Source organism: Capra hircus, chromosome 4, assembly GCF_001704415.2.
Source record: "Capra hircus breed San Clemente chromosome 4, ASM170441v1, whole genome shotgun sequence".
Classification (NCBI taxonomy): Eukaryota; Metazoa; Chordata; class Mammalia; order Artiodactyla; family Bovidae; genus Capra; species Capra hircus.
Window position 1 is genome coordinate 44,607,900 of NC_030811.1, and position 12,871 is coordinate 44,620,770.

A 12,871-nucleotide genomic window follows, 5' to 3' on the forward strand; every position below is an offset into this window, starting at 1 on the left:
CTCTCTTTTCATTGGCTACCATAAAGCTCACAGAACTGCTATGGACAACATCGAGGTTGTAGTGTTAATGTCTCAGTGATGCTAGGAAGGATTGCCCTGCAGTGGGAAAAGCGATGACGATGCCATGTACTTTGTGTTCACTTGGGAAGCCTTGGTGTGTACAATGTCTACACTAAAGACTTCTTTGAAACTATGAAGTTGCAAACATAACATCAAAGACTAGCAGTTACTAAATACCTTGCATCCCATTTTAAATCTGTCTTTGAGTTGGTATGTGTGCGTGCGTGCTCATTTGCTTGCATGCATGCTCAATTGTGTTCTGATTCTTTGCAACTGCTTGGACTGCAGCCAGCCAGGGTCCTCTTTCCATGGAATTTTCCAGGCAAGAATACTGGGGTGGGTTGCCATTTCCTCCTGCACGGGATCTTCCTGATTGGGGGATCGAACCTCCGTCTCTTGCATATGCATTGGCAAGCAGATTATTATTATTATTATTATTTTACCACTGGTGCCACCTGGAAGCCTTCAGTTCAGTTCAGTCACTCAGTCATGTCCGACTCTTTGCAACCCCATGGACTGAAGCATGCCAGGCTTCCCTGTCTATCACCAACAGGAAAAGCTTAGTTTGTATAAATATTTACAAAACACTGTAGATGTGTCTCTATTCAAATCTATTTGAAGTTCATATGAGAAAAAATGGGACTGGTTAAACAGATGATTAAAATATGCAAGATATTCAAGCAACTTTAAAAAGGAAGTAGTATTGGAACTATTTCTCCAATTAGGTTTTGCCATTTTCTGGAAATTTTTCAGGAGGTAAAAACCATGATAGTTTTCACTCCAGAAAGAATTCAAGCTTAAATGTATTATTACATCTATGGATTTATGTTTATAACACAGACCCTTTAAATTTCTCTAGGTTAAAAGCATAGAATTTTATTTTTAGTGTGCAGTCACCTTAAATGCCACAATTAATTTCACCCATTCGTTCTTTTATCCATTCATTCATTCTGAAGAGCCTCAGCAATGTTTCTCCCCATGGCTTACACAGTGAAACCCCAGGATTCCTCAGAGTGATGGTCAGTTCGTCAGGAGGATCTCCTTCCTGGTGAGCATCATCTCCAGCCACTTGTCCCCCAACACATTCTTGGTTGTCTCCACACTATGCACTTCCATGTCTTTGTGAACACTGGACTCCATGCTATCTTCTCTGTCCATTTGTCGTAAGACAACCACCAACATCACCTCTTTTCTGAAGATCTCACCCTTTACCCTCCCTTCCTCCAAAAGGAAAATCTTGTGCTCGTTTATCCTCCTTGAGCTTCATTCTTGCCTCTGTGTTTGCATCTGAATGGTAGTAACACTGGTGACTGACACCATCTTCTCCCTGTTGAAACAAGCCATCTTTGAAGGCTGAGGCCAAGCTGCCTTTGCTTCTCCCTTCTCCATACCAAGCATAGGACTTCATGTGTAACAGGTGTACAGTGAATATGCTCTTTTAAAACGTTTCTCTTTTTAGTTGTCTTTTTTTTTAGGTATAATTGACTTTAATGATATGACAATATTAGTGTTAGGAGTACAATATGATTCATATTTGTATATATTGTGACATGATCACCATAATAATTATAATAAGAAAAAAGGTTGTTTTTCTTGTAATAAGGACTTTTAAGCTCATTTAGCCACTTTCAAATATGCAATACAGTGCTCTTAACTGTAGGACTGTATTTCAAATATGCAAAACATTACTGTTGGGCTTCCCTGGTGACTCACATGGTAAAGAATCTGCTTGCAATGCAGGAAACCTGGTTCAGGAAGATCCCTGGGTCGGGAAGAACCCTTGGAGAAGGAAATGGCAACCCAAGCATTCTTGCCTGGGGAATCTCATGGAAAAAGGAGCCTGGTGGGCTATAGTCCATAGCATCGCAAAGAGTCATACACGACTGAAGTCACTTAGCACACACACACTATTAACTCTAGTCACCATGCTGTAGGTCACATCCCTATGACATTTTCATCTTGTAACTGGAATTTTGTACCCGTTGGGTGAAATATGCTTTTAAAAGAATTTATTATATTTACATAATGCTATGACAAAGTATTCCAAGTGTCGGATGAGAGCACATTTGCAATTCAGGCTGCCCTTGTTCAGCCAGGTTCCAGAAATCCCATCATGAGTTATGCACCAGCAGCATTGCTTCCCAGAGAGGAACTGGCCAGGGAGCCAGAGGACTAGCTGGAGGATAAAAGGTTGGTGATGTGGACAAGAGGGACTCTGGAAAATGACAAGAAGAGGAGGAGCAGCGAGGGAGAGACTGAGAGAGAGAGGATGAAACTGGCAGAGCTTCCTTCGCACTCAGTCTGAGATGTGTCGCTGTTTTGTTCAAGACTTTGCAGAACAGAGACAACTATCCAGGAGCTTTGCTTTTCTGGAGACCTGGGGAAGAGCAGGCAGCTTGAGGCACAAGAGAATCAGGATCCTAAATGGAAGGTTCCCTTCGCAGCCTGCCTTTGATAGCAAGGTAAAGCAGATGCTAGCATAAGGACTGAAGAGAGGCTGCCAACCTGCCAGTAATGATGAAGAACTGAGCACAGTCCAAATCAAGGTTGCAGCTAATGTTACATGTTTTGCTCATTGGTGCTGATATGATTCTGAGATTTCTGGCTTGCCTTCTCTGTGCAGACCACACTGTGGATGTATAAGCCTGTGTTAAAGAATTCAATAGGAAACTGCTGTATGATACAGGGAGCTCAAATTCAGTGCCATGACAACCTAGAAGGGCAGGATGGGGAGGGATGGAGGTTCAAGACAGAGGGGGCATATGTATACCTATGCCTGATTCATGTTGCTATATGGCAAAAACCAACACAATATTGTAATTATCCTCCAATTAAAAATAAATTAAAAATAGAACACAGAGGAAGCGATGTCTCATCCCCACCTAGGAACCACAGAAAACCTCAAGGATGACCTTGCATGGCCAAAGGCTAGTAGACTCTCTACATTCTTCCTGACAGAAGAGTTAATCTGTGCCTATAAAAGACTTGTCAAAAAGCATTTGGAAAACAAAGACAGAGGAGAAGCTTAATTTAAGCCAAGGCTTCCTGCCACAATGAGGTGTGTGGGGGTTGATCAAACAAAGGAATCAGGGCTTTCTAATCCTCTTGAGTTGTCCTGGGTGATCCTTATCAAACCCAGGCCTCATGCAAGATCCTGTTTACGACCACAGGACCAGAGATGCTGAAATGAAACTGCTGCTCTCTGCAGAATGAGGGAAACTATTTCCTGACTTAGGAAGTATAAGAACTCACATGACACCTTGTGAGGGGGCTAGGAAACAGGAACCTGAAAGCAAACATTTGGAAGATACCTGACAAGATTAATTTCATGAACCTGCCAGTACAGTTTCACCATTTCCTGTTTCACCAAGAAAATAAAATATATCCATATCTATCAAAGGGAGTTCCTTATAAATTCATAATATGAACTCTTTTGATGGTTATTCGTATGGAAAATATCTTCTTTAACTGTGTTGACATTTTTTGGCTTATTGATAGTGTATTTCAAGAAACAGAAGTTTCAATTTTAAGTATATCAACTTACTTAGGCCAATAAAATGTTAGTAGAAGTAACATGTTGCACTTTTTAGAGAAAGTGTTTAGTAGTTAATGATCTACTCTCCAATTGATCTCTCTCTCCAAGAACATTTATAATCTTTATGAGTCCTTGTAGGTACTCAGGCAAAAATCCTGACTCCCTCTACTTGCTTATCTCACATCTGAAATATCAGCAAATAACTGTGATTTTCATTTAAAATGTGTCTAGATTCTAATCCCTTCTTAACATCTCTTCTGCTACATCTCAGCTGCCATCATCAGAGCTAAACTCCTGTGTGTTATTCCCATCTATACCATTGGCCCCTGTTGTAGATTCACAGTGCAGAAGCCAGAATGAGCCATTCTAAACAAAAATCCAAACATCATTCTTTTGTTTCAAGTCTTACAAGGACTCTTCATGTCTTTTGGAATAAAGCTTACAATTCTAAGAAATTCCCTAAACTATCTTCTCTTCCCCATCTCCTGTTGCTCTCTCCCGTGATTCCAGCCATATTGGCTTTCTTTCTGATCCTCAAGGCACACTTCCGTTTTTACGGCCTGTACCAGCTGTCCCCTCCTCATGGCCTGTGTTCCCCATAACACTTACCTCCTTCCAATCCATACCATATGATATGCTGTTCTTGTTTATAACATACGCAATTTTATCTTCCACTTTGCATACCTACTCTGCACATACAACCTTATCAATCAAGAAAATTAAAGACTATATGTGTTCTGGTCAAAGAGTTCTGTGATAGTGCCAGCCACAGGGCAGGTCCTTAAGGGATACTTGTGGAACTCTGAGTCTTAGAGTTAGGCAGGTTGACCTCTGAGGTCACTTTCAGTTATGCCATTCCAGAATTTTTAGATGTTGAATTCATGTCAAAAGTTTTCTATTGCATAGTTAAATGTAGGGAAACACCCAACAACCATGGTTGTATTTTGGTATTTATTTAACTACTTAAAAGCAGCTATCACCATGGTGTCTAAGAAAAAGCTTTCTTGAGCTTTTTTCTTATTTATTAATCAAACAAATGAGTCACTACAAAAGTTGACAAATGAATCACCTGAATGCAAGCACTTACATTAGTTATGGAAATAAAAGATCTGATTAGAGAGGAAAGTCCAGGATTTGAAGCCCTGGAATTCACAGAAGTAACCATTTTTTTAATCTGTGGAAGTAATATAATTTTCTGAAAGCTTTCTTACAAAGTGGAGGACACAAAATATGGAAAATTAAGTGAATATTTAATGCCTCTATAATGATTTTGTTTGTAAGCTTTCTTGTGACTCCAAGATCTTCTTTACAAAAATGAAAACCAGTAGTTAGAAGCTTTACTTGAACAGTCATGCAGTGGCTCCCCACCTACGATTCACAGTCTTCTCTCAGGCCCTGCAGGGAAAGCCTCTAACCATCACTGTATTCCCAGTGGCCCAGACTTTTAACTTCATTGATATTTTGTCCTGTTTGCAGTTACATGAATTAAAAAATATCAAACATATTAGGTAAGAATAACCTGAAAGGTAAGAGTCAAAAAGGTAAGAATCACCTGAAATTGCTCTACTTTGAGATAATTTGCCATAAATATTTTTGTGATCCTTTATTGATGCACTTCTTTATAAACTTACACAAATATCTTCGTATAATACCTGTTGTTTTTGCTTTTCAACTTGGATATAGTTTGCTTTTTTTTTTTTTAATGGTTTTAACTTACTCTCTTTTCTAATCTCTTCTATCAATATATCCAAATTCCTAGATAAACAATGTTAAGGGCAAAGTGTATCCTTCAATGGGTTTCCCAGGTGGTGATAATGGTAAGAACCTGCCTGCCAATGCAGGAGACATAACAGGCACATGGTTAACTAAAGCGGCTTAGCACATATACTTTTACAACATTCTTCATCCAGTGAGTACATAGCATATACAACTTTTAATTTTCCCTTGTTCACTTAAGAAAGAAGCCCAGAATATAAGAAGAATCTTCCAAACTCAATAAAGTGACATCATGACTCAATTTAAAAGTGGGCAAAAATTTAGATCAAATACTCACCAAAGAAGATATTCAGGTGGTAAATAAGCACATGAAAATGATGACAGGTATCATGAGTCTCTAAGGAAATACAAAGAAAAATGACAAGTATTGAAGTGAAGTGAAATCGCTCAGTTGTGCCTGACTCTTTGCAACCCCATGGGCTGTAGCACGCCAGGCTCCTCTGTCCATGGGATTTTCCAGGCAAGAATACTGGAGTGGGTTGCCATTTCCTTCTCCGGGGGATCTTCCCAACCCAGGGATAGAACCTGGGTCTCCCGCATTGTAGGCAGACGCTTTTACCGTCTCAGCCACCAGAAAAGTCCCATAAACCTATTAGAATGGCTAATTTGAAAAGACTGACCCCAACAAGTTTGAGAATTTTGAGTCCCTGGAACTCTAATACACTGCTGGTGGAACTATAAACTGGTGCTATTGCTTTGAAAGACAATTTAGTATTTTCCTATAAAGTTATATATATGCCAACTGCAAGACAAGTCTTCCTCCTTGTAGCTGTTTATCCAAGGAAATGAAAGCATGCATCCATATAAAGATGTGCCCGTGAACATTTATATCAGCTCTATTTGTAATCATCAAAAATTGGAAGCAAAAGCCCATCCACAAGTAAATGGGTAAACAAACTGAGTTGTAGACATACAATGGAATATTCAACAATAAAAATAAATGACCTCTGATAGAAGCTGGGTGAGTCTCAAAATATGATGAGTAAAAGAAGCAAGACTAAAAATATTGTATGATTCCATTCATATAAAATTTAAGAAATTTTGAATTACTCTATGGGGTTTGAATTACTCGTGCTCTTCTGAGAATAGATGGGAGTGAGAAAGGGCAGGATAGAGGAATTATGACAAGGATGAGAAAATGTTTAAGGGTGAAGGATGTATACATCCTTGACTGCATTATTCATGGGTATATACTTATCTTAAAGATTATCAAGTTGTACACTTCAGTTATGTGCAGTTAATTTTTTATACATATCATGACTTAATTAGCATATCAAAGTCAATTTATATAAATATAACTCATTGTAATTGTCATAATATTCTAGTTCATGAAAGCTTTTATAGCTTTCTAAGTACCTCCTTACTGATATGTACTTATATTTTCCCAGATTTTTGCTACCACAACCAATGATGATATACATATATATATAAATTAAATTTACTTCATGATTGCATATTTATATGTATGAATAATAGTTCTATAGAGGCTTCACATTTATGCTATATATAAAGCACTATTTACACAACAGGAATTTTAATTCTGATGGATAGATAATTAAGATGAAGGCATTATGCGTGTTTTTTTAAATAACTTCAGTGGTATGATATAGCATATTTCCAAAGACTCTTGCCACCCACCCTTCTGCAACAATCTGAAAGAATGTACTTTTAATCTATACTTTGAAAACACTTCAAAAACAGTTTGCCAGCCAGAAAGGTTAAAACAATATCTTATCATAGCCTTAGTTTGCATAAAATTAGGAACATACTTTTGTGTATATTGGACATATGGTTCTGCTATTGTATTATTCTCCTAACTTTATTCTGTATCCATAATCCTATTTAATCATTTGTCTATTTTTAAGAATTGATTTGTATGTATTCTTTACATATGCTACATAGTAAAGCTTCATTAATCTGTATATTATAAATATTTTTCCAAACCACACTTTGTTATTTGCTTTGCTATGGTATAATCTTCTATAATATTTTAAATGTCATATAGTAAGTATGTGTACATTTTTAAAATAATGGTTTTACTTTTCTTATTATGATTTGAAATATTTTGATAGGTACATAGGATTCAAATACTGTGATTGAAATTGTCTATTTATACATCTTGTTAAGGTATAATTTGGAGAAGGAAATGGCAACCCACTCCAGTATTCTTGCCTGGAGAATCCCATGGACGGAGGAGCCTGGTGGGCTACAGTCCACAGGGTCGCAAAGAGTCGGACACGACTGAGCAACTTCACTTTCACTTTCACTTTAAGGTATAATTGATATATAACTGCCTGTGATAAGCACGTAATTTTATGAGTTTTGACTCTTTTATGGCTTTAGTTATTTTACATTTTCATTAAAATTATTTAGTCCAACATCTACAGACAAAAATGGAAATTGCTTTTTCTTGAATCAAAAGCCAGTAAAACTTTAGAAAGCCAAAAGTCTTTAGGGATTATTTTATTAGGAATGATCTATCTGAAAAAAGAAAAAAACAAAAATTATATAGTCCTATTAGAACACTAAAAATGAGAAATGAACACATGAAAAGGCTTAGTATTTTCTCAAAAACAGTTTTACTAAATCTTATTTAATGAGCAATATACAAATTAGATTGTATATACATTAAAATAAGTTCACAGTTTTAATTACAGTATTTTTCAACTGACTAAAAATACTTTAAGCTATATAAGAAAGAGTAAATGTCTGATAGTATCCAAGGAAATTAATATAAAGAATAATGGAGGGTCTCACCTTCCTAGGTATTAAAACATATTAGACTTACCTGGTGGCTCAGACGGTCTCCCTTCAATGCAGGAGACCCGGGTTCGATCCCTGGGTCGGGAAGATCTCCTGGAGAAGAAAATGGCAACCCACTCCAGTACTCTTGCCTGGAAAATTCCATGCACGGAGGAGCCTGGTAGGCTACAGTCCATGGGGTTGCAAAGAGTCGGACACGACTGACCAACTTCAATGTTAACGTATATAAATCTAGAATAAAGAAGGAGTGTATACTGGTGTTGAGGTAGGAGATAGATGGGTCCAAGGCTAAGCAGTCGTAGTTTGTCCCCTGTGGACAGGCACTCCAAGAAAGTAAGAGCAAGAGAAGAGCTGAGCCCTGCTCAGATAAGACATGAAGAGATCACAAATTTCTCAGTTTTGAAGTCACGGAGACCTTCCAGACTATACATAGAAGAAAGGCTCCTTGGAGGTCAAAAAGGAAACGATGTCAACCTACCCATAGGCCTTTTTGCTAGAATCCATTTTGGCTAAGAGATGTGTGCACATGTGGGAGGACCCTGAGAAAAACCAAATACCACTCAGAACCAGGCAGAGCAAGATGACTGGCCAAAGGAAACCTGGCAGAAATGCCCTGTAAAAGTGACTCGAGCTACCGTGAGGGGTGGCTCTCTCGGAGTCCACCCATGTGGCTATCCACAGTTACTGTACTCTTCTACTCCTAGTAAACACTTGGCTTCACGGCTTTCTGTCTCTCTGTGGAAACTCATTTCTGCACAGCTGATGGCACAGGGCCTTGTCACTGGCTACTGGTCCCTGGTGATCTAGTGGCTAAGATTCAGCACTCTTATTGCCACGACCTGATTTCTGTCTCTGGCTGGAGAACTGAAATTCTGCTTCAGACTGCTTCAGGTCAAGGCCACTGAAGTCCAGTTTGCTCACAGACATATGAAGTAGAAGGAATAAGAATGCTAGATATAAGAATGGAATCTATATGAAAACATACTACCTGACAAAGTGTTACTTTGATTTTTAAAATATTGTACAACTCAGCTTGATAGCAATCAAGAAGAAAATTAAGTTTATTACACCATATACAAAGCTAACATGTCAGATATATTAATTCATCCTTTGCCTTTATTAATCATAAGCCATTTATCACTGGCTTAAAATAAACTAAAAATAGTAACAATAACACAAACACAGAGTCTAATATTAGAGAGACTTGGGTTTAGATTCCAAATCTGTTCTTTTACCTGCATGGACCACGGAGAAGTTAGATAAAGCCTCCAAACTAGTTTCCTGAATGGAACAGAAAGCGGATAGTTCTTACTTCATATGATGTTTAGGAAGACTAAATAATAGTATCTAAGTAATATGATCAGGTTTTGGCACAGAGTTTGCAATCAATGAAAATCATTTTATACTGCTTACTCCCAGGTAGAGCTAGCAGCAAAGAACTTGCCTGCCAAAGCAGGAGATGAAATTCAGTTTTCATCCTTAGGTCAGGAAGATCCCCTGGAGGAGGAAATGGCAACCCACTCCAGTGTTCTTGCCTGGAGAATTCAAAGGACAGAAGTGTCTGGCAGACTACAGTCCATGCGGTTGCAAAGAGTCAGATACAACTGAACACACAAACACACACACACTAACTCCCAGGACAGATGAATCTACTTACAAATTTTCCATCAAGTGTAGTGTTAGAAACTTGCTTACAAGAAGTTCTCGTAATCCTAGAGGAAGTCTGACCTATTGGCCTATTTGCCCTTTGCTGACATTCTGATCCTGACCCCAAGACGATTTCCTAGTGCAAACACACACTGATCTTCCCTGGGTTTCTGGATAAATCTTTATTTCTCTTTTCTTCAGTCTTTTCTGATATCAAAACCTTTACTACCACAGATAACTCAGGACAGATTCTGAGTTCTGCTTTCTAAAAGGAAGCCAAAAGATTTTCCCTTTACCTTGGAATTATGCTGACTCAAGAAAATGGGCCATATGCTGAGCTCTCTGATATCAATTCCATCGAGCAGAGGTCAGGATTGTACCCACCTATGGCTCCTGCAGTTGCCAAAAGTATTATTCACCTTACTTTGGGTTCCAAAAGGGATTCAAAGTCATAATGAAAAGAGCTTGAACAAGTTAGAACTCCTCATGTTAAGCAATGTTTGAGCGTGCCATTTCTTAACAGCTAAGTGAATATCTTCTTGCCCAGAAAAAAACTTCCCACTGATCCAAAATACCAATGTAGATTCAGCTTTCTCATTATCATAATCAGAGTAAATTGGTACAAGTTTAAACGAGGTACAAAGCACATGAGTTTACCAACCATATTTTTATCTTTGCATAATAAATCTAAATTACTGGGAATGGGGGTTTTATTTATAAACCATGCTCTTTCTTAAGAGTGTTAAAAGCTTATAAAACTCAGGGAGGATTTCAGCTGAAATAATCAATACCCTGACTAAGACCTTTGACTAGTAATCAAGTCAGTAACAGGCCATGAGTCAGGTCTGGTTACCACTGTTTTTCAGAAATACTGTGTGAAACTGTAACAAGGTTTCTGATGATCATTTAAGAATCTATGCTACAGAGAAAAATGACTATTTAAAATTATAGGCTGGATTTCTTAGTCTGCTTTTATATAGGAAAGTAAAAATGTTGATAGAAAAAAGATCCATGAGGTGGTTTTCTTCAGTATACCTACCTCAAAAGCATTCAAATAAACTTATTTACAAAATGGAAACAGACTCACAGACATAGGAAACAAATTCATGGTTACCAAGGAGAAAGTGAAGGAGGGATAAATTAGGAGATGGGGTTAACAGATATGCATTACTATATATATAATAGATAATAATGACCTACTGTACAGTGCAGAGAGCTATATTCAATATCTTGTATAATGGAAAAGAATCTGAAAAAAGAATATATATATATGTATACATATATATAACTGAATCACTTTGCTGTACATCTGAAACTAACAAAACATTATAAATTCAACTGTACTTCAATTTTTTTTTAAATTTTAAAATCTTTAATTCTTACATGCGTTCCCAAACATGAACCCCCCTCCCACCTCCCTCCCCATAACCATTCGACTTTATAGTTTTGTAGAAAAGACTATTGGGATCATGTCCGTTGCCAATTCACAGCGGAAGCTTTGAGAGCTGTCGTATGATTTGGAATATTTTATTTTTCCTGTAATCTCTTAGAGGTAATAGACATGGAAATTTCCTTCTCCCTTGAATTTCTGTAGGCCCAGCGGAGAGAAGTCTTCCCTCAGTCACAACAGGCATGAAACAATAGCAAGAAATAAACCTTTACTTTGCAAGCCACTGGGAGCAGTTTGTTACTTAGCATGGCCTATCTCATTCTGACTGATACTTCTGCTCACATAGGCTAGTGCCTTAAAAGTTCTCATATTCAACTTGTTAATTTATTAGATTGAACCTTATGTAATTGTTGATTTTAAGTGAAAAGCACAAAAATACGTAATTTTATATGCCTGAAATAATTTAGTAATGATTTTACATTGCTTTCTTTCAATTAAAATTCTGAAATGAATATTTCTCATGTTACTATGAGCCTTTGCATAAATATTAATGACTTCATATATCCTCTTGTAGATGTAACTAATGTATACAAATGTTATCCTTAATACTGCATATGTCTCATCTTTAATGACATTTATTTTATAATGACCATCTTTGTGAATATAGCATTGCTACTATTTTGGTTGTGTATTAGGACATATTCTGAGAAACATAGTGGGTAAAATATTAAGTATTTAGAAGGCAATTTGCATCAATTTGCATCATTCAATTGATGCAAATTGAAAAACTAAGTTCCAGAAAACATTACTAATATAAGTTTATATTCCTGTCATTTTTCCTGACCAATGTCATCTAGCTATAATGACTCCACTCCACTTCCTAGCTCCCATCTTCTGGTGTTAGCAGGGTCTGGAAAGAAATTTTCTCATACCTGTAATCAAAGGAGATGAGATGGTACAAGGTAATGCCCCATTTGCACACGGTTCTTCACCAGCAGAGCTAGGGTGGAGCCAGATGTCTGTCTTCATCTTGAGCGAGGCAGTGTGTTCAGCGTCTCACTCTGCCAGGGTGTTGGCAGGGCCCATAGGGAAACATCATACACGCCAGCTTGGCCTTCATGCCACATCTCACACCTCAGTAGGGAGGTGGCTACTTTATATAACTGAGAGTTACTTGTCATGTGAAGAACCAGGAATATCAAGATACAAATGAGAAAAGACACCAATATAAAGATGAATCAGATGTTAGAACTCTGTCAAGAATCTTAAAGCAGTCAAAATTAAACATTCTAACAAGGCATTTTAAATTATTTTGAAAAAAATTAAAAAATAGAAAATTTCAACAAAAAAATAAAAGTCATAAGAAAGAGTCAAATTTAAATATAGAACTGAAAAGTAAAATCACAGATGTAAACAAACCAACCTCTCTAAATGAGCTCAGCAAAATGAGTGTCAGTGATTGGAATCAGTGAATTCATAGTCAGATCAATAGATTTACTCAATGTAAACTACAGAGAAATATAAAGTGGAACAAAAAAGCTAACATTAATATAACTGGTGTCCCAGAAGGAGAAGATTGAAAAGATATTCAAAGGAAAAATGGTTGAAAACTCCCAAATTTGATGAAAGACTAAAACTTACAGTTTCAAAACGCTGAAATTAGCAGGGGAAAAACAACAACAACAACAAAGAATTACGTG

At 37.3% G+C, this 12,871-nt stretch overlaps 1 long non-coding RNA gene across 1 annotated transcript; it reads right to left on the reverse strand.

Annotated features, from left to right (window-relative positions):
* On the reverse strand, positions 971 to 8,200 carry LOC108635914. The gene is made up of 3 exons (XR_001918005.1): positions 8,160 to 8,200; positions 5,649 to 5,708; positions 971 to 1,387 (listed from the first exon to the last, which is right to left on the reverse strand). It is a non-coding gene; the product is annotated as an uncharacterized LOC108635914 (long non-coding RNA).